At 36.7% G+C, this 16,202-nt stretch overlaps 1 pseudogene; it reads left to right on the forward strand.

Annotated features, from left to right (window-relative positions):
- Positions 1 to 15,553: 15,553 nt before the first annotated feature.
- LOC118608464 lies at positions 15,554 to 15,671 on the forward strand (annotated as a pseudogene).
- Positions 15,672 to 16,202: the final 531 nt, after the last annotated feature.

Below are 16,202 nucleotides of genomic sequence, written 5' to 3' on the forward strand. Positions count from 1 at the left end.
CACTTTTTATCCATTCATCTATAGATGGACACTTAGGTTGCTTCCATACTTGGCTGTTGTAAATAATGCTGTAATGACTATATAGATGCATATGTCTTTTCAAATTAGTGTTTTGGGTTTCTTTGGCTAAATACCCAGAAGTGGAATTACTAGGTCCTTTGTCTCTTGGTATAGCCTCTATTTTAAAGTCTGTTTTGTCTAGTATAAGTATTGCTACCCAGCTTTTTATTATTATTATTATTATTATTATTATTATTATTATTTACTTTCAGTCTGTGTGTGTCTTTTGATCTGAAGTGAGTCTTTTGTAGGCAGCATATGTAAAGGCCTTGTTTTCATACAGCGACCCTATGTCTTTTTAATCCATTTACATTTAAAATAATTGTTGATAGATATGTTGTTATTGCCATTTTATTCACATTTTTTACCATTTTCTTCTTTTTAAAGAATTCCCTTTAACATTTCTTATAATACTGGTTTGGTGGTGATGAACTCAAGTTTTTTCTTGTCTGGGAAGCTCTTTATGTGTCCTTTGATTCTCAATGATAGCTTTGCTGGGTAGAATAATCTTGGTTGTAAGTCCTTGCTTTTCATCACTTTGAATATTTTATGCCAATCCCTTATGACCTGCAAAGTTTCTGTTGAGAAATCAGCTTACAGTCTCATGGGAGTTCCCTTGTAGGTAACTAACTACTTTTCTCTTTCTGCTTTTAAGATTCTCTCTGTCTTTAACCTCTGGCATTTTAAGTATAATGTGTCTTGGTGTGGGCCTCTTTGAGTTCATCTTGTTTGGGACTCTCAGTGCTTCCTAGTATAGTTCCTTCACCAGGTTAAGGAAGTTTTTCATCATTTCTTCAAATAGATTCTCAGTTCCTTGCTCTCTCTTCTCCTTCTGGTGCCCCTATGATGCCAATGTTGGTAGGCTGGATGCTGTCCCAGGGCCCCTTAAACTATCCTCATTTTTGGATTTTTTTTTCTTGTTGCTATTCTGAGTGGGTGTTTTCTTATATCTTATCTTCCAAATTGCTGATTCAATCCTCTGCTTCATCAAATCTACAGTCGATTTCCTATAATATATTCTTTATTTCAGTTACTGCATTCTTCATTTCTGTTTTTTTAAATGTTTTCTATCTTCATTTTTATGTTGCCTCTCTCTTTGTTGAACTTCTCACTGAGATCATTGAGTGTCCTTATAACCAGTTTTTTGAACTCTACATCTGGTAGATTGCTTATCTCCATTTTGTTTAGTTTTCTGGAGCTTTGTTCAGATCTTTCACTTGGGACATGTTTCTTTGTCTCATTTTGGCTGCCTTCCTGTGTTTCCATGTATTAGATAGAGCTGCTGTTTCCCAGGCTTGGTAGAGTGCTCTATGTAGTAGGTGTCCTATGGGGCCTGGTGGCTGTCTCCCTAGTCACCAGGTGTGTCCCTCGTATGGATTATCTGTGCCAACCTGTTGTAGTTGAGCCTTGATTGTTGTTTGCACATCAACGGGAGGGACTGACCCTCAGGCTGATTGGCTGTGAGGACCAGCTGTGACTACCATAGAGCTATGGTGCAGGAGTTGACCCTACAGAGTAGGATTTGCTATATTGGGGCTCTGGTGCCTGCCAAGTCTGCCCTTTGGGTATGTCATTTATGGAAGTGGTTGGGTGGTGCTCTGGTGTAGTCTGAAGCTGGCCACCAAGTATGTTGGTTCTGGGGCCTCTTAGGAGGTCATCTGGTACAGTCCGAGGTTAGCCACTGCCTGTGCCCTTCCCAGGGCCACTTGGTATAAGCTACAAAGTGATCTGCAGATGGTTGCCACTATTACTGGACTTGGAGATACCTGGGAGAGACTAAACTGTGAACTGAGGCTGGCTGCCACTAGTACTAGGCTTGGGGTTGCTTAGCAAGAGGTAGAACGCATGCCAAGGCCAGATGCTGCTTGTTTGGGGTTTGCGAACCTTTGAGAGATTTTAGGAAAGTCTGCAGCATGAGCCAAGGACAGGCCATTTGTATGGAAAAGCCACTGGAAGTGTCTTGGCTGGGCCTGCAAGTTGGGTGGAGCAAGGTCTCAGGGAATCACCAGGGCACCGTGAACAGTGTTAGCTATGTTGATGGAGACTCAAATATGGTGCCCACATACGCATGTAGGCTCAGTAGGGGGAGGGCTCAACAAAGGAACAATGGCTTCTGCTAGCACTTTTATCTGGGAGAAAGCTGACCCTCCAGCCCTCGCCCTGAAGCCAGACAATTCAGTTCCTCCTTGTATGTCCCTGGTAGTTTTCAAGCTGCTGCCCCAGCACTGGAGCTCAGAGTGAGTGATTTTGTCAGCATGTATGTGCACAGGCCCTCTAAGAGGAATGCCTGGGACTCACTCAGCCACAATCTCTACTGGTTTTCACAGCCAGAAGTTATGGGGACCTCTCTCCCTGGCACTAGAACCTTGAGCTGGGGAGCCTGGTGCGTGGCTGGGACTCGTCGCTCCTCAGGGAGTGCCTCCACAACCAAGACAGTCCTCTTAATTTTTAACTGCTATACATGGATGTGCAACCAGCCTGTTCCGCATCTCCACCTGTCCTACCATTACCAGTCTTGATGTAGCTTCTTGTATATATGTTTAGTTATAGGACTTCTGATCAGCTAGACTTCAGGTAATTCTCAATGATGATTGTTCTGTAGTTGTAATTTTGATGGGGTTATGGGAGGAGGTAAGCACAGCATTTATTTACTCTGCCGTCTTGACCAGAAGCCTCATATATTTTTTTTTACATTTGTTTATTCTCACTGCCTCATGAGATTGTACCAAATAAAAGGTAGACATTTTAATTACCGCTCCTGTTGAATTCATAGAGAATGGATGATAAATTCATACCAGACTTTAGGTAGGAAAAGTTTAAATTTCCCTATAACATTTTTAAAATGAATAAGCAACTGATTGGTTAGGATATGAAGGACTATCTAAAGTAAAGGCTTAAAGGTTATAATTTTCAAAGACATATTAAGATGTAAAATTTCATGTCGACGTAGTTATAATATTTTAGCAGAGAGTTATGCTGCCCTGCCCCTGGGAATCCTACTTGGGTTTAGTATTGGCTGTTTCTGCCTCTTTGGAAAGATCAAATCATTTCTAAATAACATTGAGGTTGGCAGGTTTGAGAAGATGGAATTTATTTTGTTGTGTTTTTTATCACTTACTGCAAGATATCTTTAACAAACATAGTGTTAAGCATCCATGGAGTGGAAGAAATTTTTGTTTTCTTTTTGCTTCTCATTGGACTATAAATAATAGTGAAGCCGATAACTCCACAGGGAAGAAAAACAACACCATTCAAAAATCACTCAAGTATTCTCCACAGCTACCGGCTGCCAAGTTTCTGGGATGACGGTTTTTCAGCTGCCTAGCCCCAGAACACTCTGACTCCCAAAGAACCCAACAGGGCTTATGTTTGGGGAGCAGGAATCTATAATACTGCAAAGTAGTTAAAATTCTTTTTATTTTCACAAGTTTTTTCTATAAACAGTGCCGTAGAAGTTAGATTGTTATGATTAAATATGAAGTAAACCAATGCCTTTGTAATTTAAAACTGATGAGACTTTAAGTTCTAGGGGAAGAAAAAAATTAATTACACAACAGCACTAATCCTTATAGGGTAAATGGCATCAGCACCCTTCTATCTACATTAGACAGAAAGCAATTAATTAAAATAAATGTTCTGCCAAGATTATTATACCTGTTGCTGATGATTTGCTCTTAAATTAAGTCTAATTTGTTCGGGAACATAAATCACAATGTGTGAGAGGCAGGAAAGCCAGACTCATGGCTATCTATTCCACTGACACTGAAAGAGAAAACCTAATCACTTTATGTCTAATTTGTAGAATATTCCAGGTTTATAAAATATCTAAGATTTTACATGTGGTAGATACTACTTGTGGCCTAATTTTATTAGGAATAATATAGAATTGATTTTTATTTTCTTTTGTTATGTTTTTATTTGTAAGAATGACATTCTCAATCCATTTTCCTTGGTACCAAATAATATGGAAGACATAAACTTACTTTATAATGGATAATCAAACCAACAATTTCAAAAATAGGTAGGAACTGGGGTCAATGACCACTGTATGAGTCATGCAGTGGCATCAAGCCTTCTAACCTTAGACTAGGCAAAATTTCTAGACTTCTCATGACAAAATGACTATGCAATGGTTTCTTGGGAAAAAAAAGAGTTGTTGGAGAAGGTCATTAGTAAGAAATACTGTAATTAAAATGATCTGAGTCATACAGATGAATTCAATTCACCGCTTTGCCACTTAGTTGCTGAATAATCCTGGGCAAATCCCTTAATCTCTTTGAATCAAAGTGTTTAATATATAATGGGGATGGTATCACTCCAGGTTTGGAAAAAATTTTTTAGCATTCAGTGGGATAACATGTTCTAAGGTTTGTGAATGCTTAATATAAACCATAATAACAATTAAATTCAAGGAACTCTGCTTGGACCCATCATTGTACCATTATTGTTGTATACTAGCCAGTTTCTTGTGTTGTGAACACGAATAACAAACTTTGGTTAAGTCATCTTAATTGTCCTATTAATGACCTTTTTATGGCTCAAGATCTAATTCGTGAGCACACATTGCATTTAGTTGTCATGTCTACTTAGTCTCCTTTAATTTGAGACAGTTCACTTTAAAGAGTTATGGCCAGTTATTTTATAGATTGTCCCTCAGTTTGAGTTTGTTTGATGTTTGCTCATAATGAAATTCAGGTTATGCATTTTTTGGAAAGAATACCACAGAAGTGTTGTGTCCACCTCAGCGCATCTTTGTTAGGAGGTATGTAATATCAGTATGTCTCATTTTGGTGATGGTAACTGGTTAAGGTAGTACCTGCCAGATTGCTCCTCTATAAAGTTATTTTTTGTTTGTAATTAGGTACTTTAAGACTATATTTATATCCTACTTTCATCCTTTTTTCACCCATTGATTTTATCATCTACCGATGACTCAGGCCTGAAATAATTATTACTATAATAATAGTAATATGCTGAATGATGACTTTCTCATTCCATTATTCCTTCTATATTAATTGGAATTCTGTAAAGAAGAGCTTTCCCTTCCCTCCCATTAATTTATCTATTCTATTATTTATATCACATGAACATGGATATTTGTTTTTATCTCTGTGTTATAATCCATTACTGTCATTTATTTTGTCACTCAGTTGTCCTAGATTTGGCCAATTGGAACACCTTTCATTAGTTTCTGTGTCCTTCTGACATGTCCCTATCATTTTTCTTGTACTTATTTACTTTTTGGCACCATATGATATTCGTGGACTAAATTTTCAAGTTAATCACCTTTATGTGATACCTTTATTATGATAGCTTTATGTGATGGAAAGAAAGATGGGTGGGAGGCAGATAAGGAAAGAAAAAGTGGTATTCGGGATATATAAACATAATACATGACAAAATGAGGAAGGAATTTGGGGGTAGATGTTCTTGCTTCAAAAGATAACAAGGTCATAGTTGGTTCTTATAAGTTTTGTGTCTACTACTCCTTTACTGTTCCTTTTACCTTCAGCTATCCCTGAAAATCGAAGAAGTATTCCAGTAACTTTTGAATGGACTAAGTGGACTGATTAAAGCAGCTTGCAGACTGGAACCAATCTGTAGGTTGTTATCAGTCTTCGATGTGATAAGTACAAAAATTGAGATCAGTGTTGAGAAATTTTTATAGCCATTTGACATTATATGATATCCAAAACCATGATCAGTAAACTCATCTCATTAAAAAAAGGTACAGACCAGTTTGGGTGTTGTAAAGCTTGCAAGGTGAGTCATATACAGAACAAGCTGTGTCCTAGTCATGCACAACAAAACTGTGTCATAATGGGAGCTAGTTTAAGGTTAGTTTGCCAACCGTTACCCAAAAGTATATAAAATTTAGAATTTATATTTAACTCTAACTTTTACATCACAAATTGTTGGAACTGGATGAAGATTTGAAGACATTTTAGGAATAAATCATCACTTGCTTTTATTTTGGATTAAAATTAAAAAAGAATATCCCGAATTTGCTGAATTACTTTAAAATATCTTTTCTTTCCTGTCAACATAGTTCTGTGAAATTAGTTTCTCTAGTATAAATGTTAAGATAAGACATAGAAACAGTTTAGCTATACATCATCCCCTATATGTAGCACTATCAACAATTCAACCTCAATTAGATAGGTTAACAAGCAACCAAGTGTATTTGTCAATTTAAAACTTTAAATTATTATTAATATACATAGTTTTTGTTCAAAGTGTGTATATAGGCATTTAATGTGGGGAATTCTTTGACTCATAACTTAGTTACAACTGTGGAATGATAAAGTTATGAAAATAATAGCGATTATTACTTGCCTATATATTCACTTTCAATGAATGCATAGTTTTTATAAATTCATACATTTTCTCTGATTATATTGATTAAAAATGTAATTTTATCTGTTAAATATCATAACATTGGACTTGTAATTTTTTGTCATTAAAAGTTATTTTCATTGTATTTTACAAAAATACTGGTCCGCAATGGATTTGAAATTAAAAATTAAAAGCTAGTCCTTTACCACAGCCTCTGCTTGTCCCCACTCCCACCTGCTGTGGCAATGACCCTGTTTGTTCTTTGAGAAGAAGGTGCTATTAACTAGGAACTCTATCTAGAAAATGCCTTGGAAGTAGAAAAAGATTAAACTCAAGGCAAAACTACTTTAAGAAGAAAACAGAAAATAAAAATCAGCTAATAAAAATTCTCCCCATAAAAGCCAACCATAAAAAATCCAAACTGAATTAAAGACACTTAAATATGTCTTTTAATATAAAACATCCTAAAATCAGAAATGTAAAAACTAAGAATGGAAATAGGCAAACAGGTAGAAATGCAAGAGAGCTGACTGAACTCAAGAAAAAAACTGAAGTCAAAGACAACCATCTCAAATGAATAAATTACAAGGGAGAATAGATTCAAATGAAAATTTAATAAAAGATAACTGCATAAAGATGGAGGGGAAAACCAAGAAAATGAAAAGCAGGTAACAGAGTAAAAAGCGTCAGAGAAAAAAGTGGTTGAAATGGAAAATATACAAGAAAACTCTAATGTAGATATAATTTGAGTCCTGAAGAAAAGCAGCAATGGAAGAGACCTAATTTTTAAAATCTTGAATCCAAAGAAACTTTCCAGAAATGAGAAAAATCTACATATTGAAAGGATCCACCACATACTTGAGAAAACTGACTTTATAAATTTTATAAATTCAAACATTTCCTCTGATTATATTGATTAAACATGCAATTTTATCTGTTAAATATCATAAAATTGGACTTGTAATCTATCAACTCTGAGACATATCTTAATAAAATTTTAGACATTAGAGACAAAGAGAAGATCTTCAGAGCTCCAAGGTCAGATTTCTTATATGAAGAGGAAAATTCACCTGGCATCAGACCTCAAGAGTAATACACAAAGTATTGCAAGAGTGGAACAGCATTTTTAAGAAATCTAAGGAAAGAAGATGCAAGCCAAGAATTTTATATCTAGCCTGGCTGCCCTTTAAGAATCGTGTATATAGAAAACACGTTTCGACTTTGAAAAACTCCTAAAAGACACAAAAATAGGCTTGACAAATGAGAAGACATCTTTTTGAATAGGAAGACAACACGTATATTAGTCAGTGTGTTCTAGAGAATATAACACACACACACACACACACACACACACAGATTTATTTTAAGGAATTAGTCCATGTGGTTGTGGAGGCAGGCCAGCAGGCTGAAAACTCAGGGTGTATTTGTTAACAGTCTTGAATTCCTTATAAGAACAACAGTCATATTGGATTAAAGGCCTACCCTACACCAGTAATACCTCATCTTGACTACATAATTACATCTGCAATGACCCTATTCTCAAATAAGGTCACATTCTATGGTACCGGGGTTAGAACTTCAACATATCTTTTTGGTGGATGAAATTCAACTACAATAACATAAGAATGTCAGTTCTAAGTTAATTATCCAATTTAATGTGAGCTCAATGAAAACAAAAATATTTTTATGGAGCTAGAGAAGTTGATCCTAAAGTTTATGTGTGGAAAACTAAGAAAACACTGAAAAGGGAAAGTTACATGGATGAACTAGCCCTATCAGATATTAAAACAAAGCCTCTCTGATTGAAACAGTATGGTACTGGTGCATTAAGAGACAAACCAATGGAATAGAATCGAAAATCCAGAAATAGACTGAAATTCATATGAAAATTTAGTATATGATAAAGGTGGCATCTCACATCATTGGGCAAAAGTGGACTTTTTAATGCATAATGTTGGGGCAACAGGATACCCATATGAGAAAATAAAGAGAGAAGGAAACCATACAAGTACTAGGAGAAAATAGGGTGAATTACTTTATAGCCTAAGTGTAGGGAACAACTTTTCTAATGACTCAAAATTCAGATGCAATAAAATAAAATGTTGATAAATCTAAATTTTTTACATTTTTAGTAATTTTGTTGAAGCATATTTTAGATATCATATAAGTACCTATTTCAATGATGTTTTAATAAATTGACCATGTTGTAGAAGATTACCATAAATCATTTGATCACCCCAATAAGATTCTTCACGCACATTTGCTGTTAATCCTATTTCCCACCTGATCCCCTGCCCCTGGCAACCACTAATCTACTGTCTCTACAGATTTGCCTTTTCTGGACATTTTATATAAGTGACACCATACACTATTGTGGTCCCTTCTGTCTGGCTCCTTTTGCTGGGCATAATGTTGAGGTTCCTTTATGTCGTAGCATGTATCCATAGTTCATTCCTTTTTATTGTTGAATGGTATTTCTTGTATGGATATTACCACATTTTGTCTATTCATTCACTATTTGCAAAAAGTATGAGTAATGATGTTAGAAACACCATAAAAATGTCAACAAATGACAACTAGGAGAAAACATTTGCAACATCTTCACAGATCAAGTACTAATATCTCTATAAAGAGCTTTCAAAATTTGAAAGGAAGAAGTCCAAAATTCCTATTTAGAAATGAGCCGAAGACATGAATAGGCAGTTCACCTAAAAAGATATTAAAATTGTCCTTAAACATGTGAAAAGATGTTCAAATTCACTCATCATAAGAATTCAAATAAAACTATCCTGAGAAAACCAACTAGGAAGACTATAATAAACGAGACATAATAACAAGTGTTAGTGAGGATGTGGAGAAATTGGAAGTCTCATATATTGCTGGTGGGAATGTAAAATTTTGCAGCCACTTTGGAAGACAGTCTGGCAGTTTCTCAAAAGATTAAGCAGAGTTATATGACCCAGCCATTCTGCTCCTAGGTTATCTAACCAACAGAAATGAAAACATACATCCATACAAAAACTTGTACGTGGGTGTCCCTGGCAGCATTATTCATAAAAGCCAAAATGGAAACAACCCAAATGTCCATCAAATGATGAATGGATTAACAAAATGTAGTATATCCCACAGAGTGGAATAGTATTCCACCATAAAAAGGAATGAAGTACTACTACATGCTACATCATGGATGAACCTTGGAAACATGCTAAGCAAAAGAAGCCAGACACAAAATGTCATATTGTATGATTTCATTTATATATAGTGTCCAGAAGAGGCAAATCCTAGGGTCAGAAAGTAGTTTACAGGTTGCCAGGGGCTTCGGAGAGTGGGGAATGAGGAATGACCACTAATGGGTACAGAATTTCTTTTGGGGGTGATGGAAATATTCTAGAAGTGATTGTAGTGATGGTTGCACAACTCTGTGGATATACTAAGAACCACGGAATTGTATGCTTTAAATGGGTTGAGTTTTAAGTTGTAAGGTATGTGAATCATACCTTCATACAGCTGTTACATAAACAGTAGAGTGAGATACCATTTCTCATCTATCAGATTAACATTAAACTAGCTATAAAAAGGGGGAATGTAGAAGATCTCTATGAGATGAAATGGGGTAGTTTCCTGGATATATTGTAAAATGAAAAAGAGTATAGTCTGTCCCCATTTGTGTAAGAAAGGGCAAATAATAATTCGTAAAGATCTATGCACCCCTATGTTCATGGCAGCACAATGTACAATAGCCAAGTTATGGAAGCAACCTAAATGGCCCATTAACAGATGATTGGAGAAAGAAGTTATGGTTCATATATACAATGGAATATTACTCAGCCATTAAAATAAAATGAAATTCTAATATTTGCAATCACATGGATGGACCTAGAGGTTATGCTGAGTGAAGTAAGTCAGACAGAGAAAGATAAATACCAAATGATTTCATTTACATGTGGAATCTAAGGAACAATAAGAACAAACTAATCAAAAACAGACTGACAAATATAGAGGACAATCTGGTGATGGCCAGAGGGGAGGAGAGTTGGGGGGCTGGGAGAAAGGGGTGAATGGTTAAAAAAGTACAAAGTAGTAGTTGATAGATGGTCACGGGGATGGGGAGCACAGCATATGGAATGCAGTTAGCATTAATGTGATGGCTAGGTGGAGAGCCAGAGGAAAAAGCAATTAGGAGGATCATTTTATAAACAACATAAATGTCTAACCAATGTCCTGTATTCTTGAAACTAATAAAATGAAATATTTTTTAAAAGGGGAAATAAGTAAATATGCATATATAAGTAAATTTGCATATATTTTTGCAAAAGGAAACACAGGAAGAATGAACCAGAAAACTATGAAGTTAGTTGCCTATAAGATGTGTGTGTGTTGGGGGAGTGGGGTTACAACATGGAATAAATTGAGGAAACATCCATGCAGGGTATACCTTTTTATGTAGTTTAATACTGAAAGGTCAGAGGAGACAGCTTTAAGGGGCTCCTACTGTCCAAATACGGGCCAATTAGGACAGCAAAATTAAGACAATAAAGGATTATAACCCACTGAATAAAATAGGAATCTATGAGACCACACAATAATAAATAGGTAAGTATATCAATGGGGGGAAAGGGAGGTTCTATACAGCAGTGCTGACTGACATATGTGGAAGGACTGGTAGGATTGAAAAATTGTCACTTTGCATCCATCACAGTAAATGATGATTTGTACATGAATCATTGATGCAAAATCTACAAGAGAGAAAGTGTGATAAAGAACAGGATATTTACATAGTCTTAAAGTATCTATCTATGGATCATTTACTAGCTGCAAGGGGCAGAGTTATAACTCTACAGTGGAAAAACTGGACACTGCCTTGACTAGTTGAGAAATTGATCCAGGTGAAAGGGGACAACAAAATATCCTGCATGATTCTGGGTTGGAATCTTATTGAAGAAAAAAAAGACATTATTGGGACAATTGACAGAATTGAAATATGGACTATAATTACATAAAGTATACAATGTTACTTGTACTATAGTTACAACAGAGAATATCTCTTTTTAGGAAATACTGAAATATTAACAAGTAAAGCAGAATAATGTCTGTGACCTACTCTCAAATGGTTCAGATAAATAGTAATGTGTGTTTGAATACAGAATATATATATACACATACATATATACACACACCTTGGAGTTGTTGCAAGTTCAGTTCCAGACCACCATAAGGAAGCAAATATAATAAAAGTGAGTCACATGAATTTTTGGTTTCCCAGTACATAGAAAAGTTATGTTCATACTGTAGTGTATTAAGTGTGCAACAGCATTGTCTACAAAAAAAAAAAAACATGTGTGTACCTTAATTAAAAAATACTTAATTGCTAGAAAATGCTAACCACCATCTGAGCCTTCAGCGAGATGGAATCTTCTTGCTGTTGGAGGGTCTTACCTTCAATTTGTAAAACAACACACTATCTATGAAGTGTAATAAAGCAAAGCACCATAAAATGAGGTGTGTCTGTATATGACGGAGTAAATATAGATACACACATATATCACATGTATAGGCACCCACATACACACACACACACACACACATATCTATATCTATATCTATATCTATATCTATATCTATATCTATATAGAGAGAGAGGGAGAGAGAGAGAGAGAGAGAGAGAATTATAAACATGGCAAAGTTTAAAAAGCCTGGCTGAGCCAGGACCATGTTTCCCAGAATTACCTTCCACCCATGGTTCCAGGTAAGAGTTGGCTCAGAGATCATTGTAAGAGATTTGGCACAAGGAAGTAAACATGACTCTCAGAAGGCAGTGGGCATTAAATACAGTGGAAGACAAACTCAGAGCTGTTAGCAGATTCCAGCTTGTTCTGTTCTCTGCTCTGTGGCCAACTCTTCTTTCCGATTGACTGCTGGTTTTACATAACAACACTGCCCCCTCTCCAGGCTCATCACCAGACACTTGGCTTTGGGTATCTCAAAGGCAAAACCCTCCCCTCAACATCTCCACCAGTTTCTCTTGGGCCCCAGGCTCCACTCTGGTGGCTGAATGGGCCTGGCTTCTCATACTGACTTGGTCAGTCTAAGTATAAGGAGTAGACACTAACCTATTTCCTATGACAGGACCCCCTCCAAATGAAGCCCCGACAAGAGAGCTGGTGAAGGAAGGCTTTGCAGCCTTTTGCTTGTTTCACCATTGGCCTATTAGGAAGACAGAGGAATAAGGCAGAGACAAAAGGGAGGAAGTAGCAGTTCACTGGAAGCTGGATCCTGTCCCTTAATTGCACTAAGGAACCCAGACCAGACTAGAGACAAGGGGGCATTTTATAGCTAGAGAAATTGAGGTACAACACACTTAAGTGACGTTTTGGTAGCTACTGGAAGATGCTGGAAACCACCAGCCTTCAGCCATTGTATCCACATGAGGGGAAAAAAAAACAGCGTGTAAGAAGGCAGGAGATTAGAATCAGAATCACAGATGGCTTTAAAATTACTTTCAGCAGTAACTGAAAATAGCAGAGCCAATATACCTGCCTATTTTATTCGTCCAGCTTCTCTTGAGGCACTATGCTATTTATTCCCTTTGGTAGAATTTAAGAGCAAATATTCCAAGGAAATGAGCATAGGATGGAGGGGAAATTTTCATAAAATACCAAAGTCTTAAATGTTCAATTTTCACAGCCATAATTCAGAATCAGTCTTATACTTTGTAAATGTTGTCCAGCATTCCAGGGCAACTTTAATGAAATACATTTCTGATTTTTGTTTTAAACCACAAGACAGAAAATCATTTAAAAAAATAAAATGTTGCCATCATTAGAGTAACACTTGATCCAAGTCAGAATCATCAATGGATGCTAAATCTAGTAGGTTAAATATTGGATGAGGAAATGAATATTTACATAGCCTCAGCATACCTCCAACAAATTACTTATTAAATGAAAAGGGGGAAATGCTGACTTTACAGTGGAGAAACCTGGTGAACACTACTTTAATATCCCTGGTAAACCAGACACTAGGCCTCACAAACCTCCTAATGTGATGCACTGCAGACAGAACATTACTCCTGTGGGGCTCCTGCACAAAATGAACAGCCTGAAGGTAGGCAAGTAGAAACATCAAATGAACCCAAACTGAGGGACATTCTATTAAATAGCTGACCTTTACTTTTCTAAAATGTCAAGGTCACGAATGCCAAAAAAAAAAAAAAAAGTGGATGGCTATCGTAAATTAAAGAAGACTAAAGAGACATCACAGTTAAAATGCAATATGCGATCCTGGTCTGGATCCTGGACTAGAAAAACAAAATTGTTATACAGGACATTATTGGGCCAATTGGCAAAATTTGAATAAGGATTGTAGATTATGGTATTATATCAATGTTAAATGTCTTGATTTTGAATGGGTGTATTGCGGTAATGTAAAAGAAAGTCCATGAATGTCCATATGCTTAGGAAATACACAAAATACATACTGAAGTTCTTGAGAAATACCCTTAGGGTAGAGAAAACAATAAAACGAATGTGGCAAAATGTCAACAGCTGGTAAAGCTGGATGAAAGATATATGGGAGTTCTTTTGACACTTCTTCTTGTTTTAAACTATTTTCACTTTCCTGTGACTTTGAAATTATTTCAAGATAAAAAGCTTAAAAAATAATTAAAATAAAAAGATGTGCTGTCTATGGTCCATTGCATTGGAACTCACCGAAGATCATGTGGGTGTAGGGTCGTTAAAGTCAAGCTGGATTTCATGGGACCTGTGACTTGGAATCTTGATTAAAAGAAAGTATGTGTGTGTGGCACATTTTCAGTAGACTGGGATCTACCTTTTAATTTGCTTGTCTCCTCCCATCCTTTCCCTTTGAAAGATGATGGTGAACTTGCTGACCATGTTCATCCTACTGTCTCTGGGTTGAGTCACACACCTTTATGTTGGAGAGGCACCAAAGACAGTAGAAATGCCACTTCCAAAAATGGTAAAGAAATGTTAATTAAAATAATGATAAACCTTGAGCTGTTTAGTCTATTAAAACAGTAAAATATACAGCAGGACTAATTTACCCGTGGGTAAGGGTAGTCACAGTATAGCATTACAGATGTTCTCTAATCTCAAAATTGTTTCGTCACTATCTTTGCTTCAGCCAGGTAGACTTCTCCACAGAGTTGCTCATTTCTTGCCCTGTATCTTTCTCAAGTCTCCCTTCAAGTGCTGGTCAAGTTCCATTATAATGTCTTAGCCTTTGTTTGGGCCATTCACTGCTACTGTAACAACCAACAAATATCAGCCAGGCACAAAACTTATAGAAAAGCTATATTTAGCTGGCACCCACCAGTCTGGAACCTACCAGGAAAGTCACTTATACATTTTCTGTACTTATATTTCTCTACCTGTAAAATACCCCTCTGAACAGACAGACCTTGTCTTGTTCAATATGGGCCACATCTAGTCAGCACGTTAGAAAGGCTTGTGGGGAGAAGGAATATTTCATTTAGTAATACTTTCCCTGGCCTAAGGGAACTTACAACATAATTGGAAGGACAGAAACATATCAAAGTGATTTGTGCAGAGAACTGATGTGAGAAATAGGAAAACTTAATCCTGGTCTACCATGAATTCACTGTGTCACCACGGCAAATAACATGATCTCTCAAGGCTTCACGCCTTCTTTGTAAAATGAGGGGGTTGGATTGGATGATGATAATGATAATAGCTGAAATTCACTGAGCGCTTATTGCATACCAAGCCCTTTACTCAATACTGACAAAGATTAACACATTGAAACCTCACAATACTGCTGGGAGGTATGTACCACTATCATCCCTATTTGACAGATAATCTGTGAGACCCTTTCAACTCCAGTGTTCTATAATTATGTGATTTCAAATTAAGTTCTATGGTAAACCGTATTTTCCAAAGGTGGCCACAATATTTCCCATCCCACATCATGCTCTTCTTAAAAGTGTCACTTTGACACTCCTTTGAAAAGTGGGTCTATGTCCCCTCTCATTGAATTTAGGGAGACTTGTAACTGGAGGAAGTGATCTTATGTGACTTCTGAGGCTAGATTATAAAAACCAGCATAATTAATATCATATTTCTATTGCTGCACAACAGATTACCATAAACTGAGTGGTTTAAAACAGTACCCATTTGTCTACAGCCATGCCACCCTGAACAAGCCCAATCCCATCTCATCTGGAAGCTAAGCAGGGTCGGGCTTGGTTAGTACTTGGATGGGAGATCACCTAGGAAGACCAAGTGTTGTAGGCATAAAAAATAAAATAAAATAAAAAATAAGGGATTGTAAGCTGACAAGGTCCTTGCAATCTGTGAGGTCAACCAAAGGTTGCTTTGCTTAAACAATAAAATAAAATATAAATTGAACAGTGCCTATTTATTAGCTCACAGTATATAGGTCAGAATTCTGGGCACAGCATAGCTGGAATCTGTGATCAGGGTCTAATGAGGCCAAAATGAAGGTGCTGGCTAGACTGAGTTTTCAAAGGATCATTGGGGATCATCTTAGAATTCTGCCTGCCACATAGCTTCCCAGCCAACAACTAGTACCAACTTTCCAGCCATGTTAAGTGAGACATTTTGAAAGTGGATCTTCCAGCCTCAAGCTGACCTGCCCCAGGCAATCCATGGAGCAGACTGAGCTGTCCCCACTGAATCCCACTCAAATCGCAAATGTTGAGTAAAATAAAGGATTGTTGTTCTACGCCACTAAGTTTTGGGGCGATTCGTTACGCAGCAATAGGTAAATGAAACCCAGTAATAACACAAGTGAGATGATCTACA

The sequence above is a fragment of the Rousettus aegyptiacus genome, unplaced genomic scaffold (assembly GCF_014176215.1).
Source record: "Rousettus aegyptiacus isolate mRouAeg1 unplaced genomic scaffold, mRouAeg1.p scaffold_m13_p_9, whole genome shotgun sequence".
Lineage (NCBI taxonomy): Eukaryota > Metazoa > Chordata > Mammalia > Chiroptera > Pteropodidae > Rousettus > Rousettus aegyptiacus.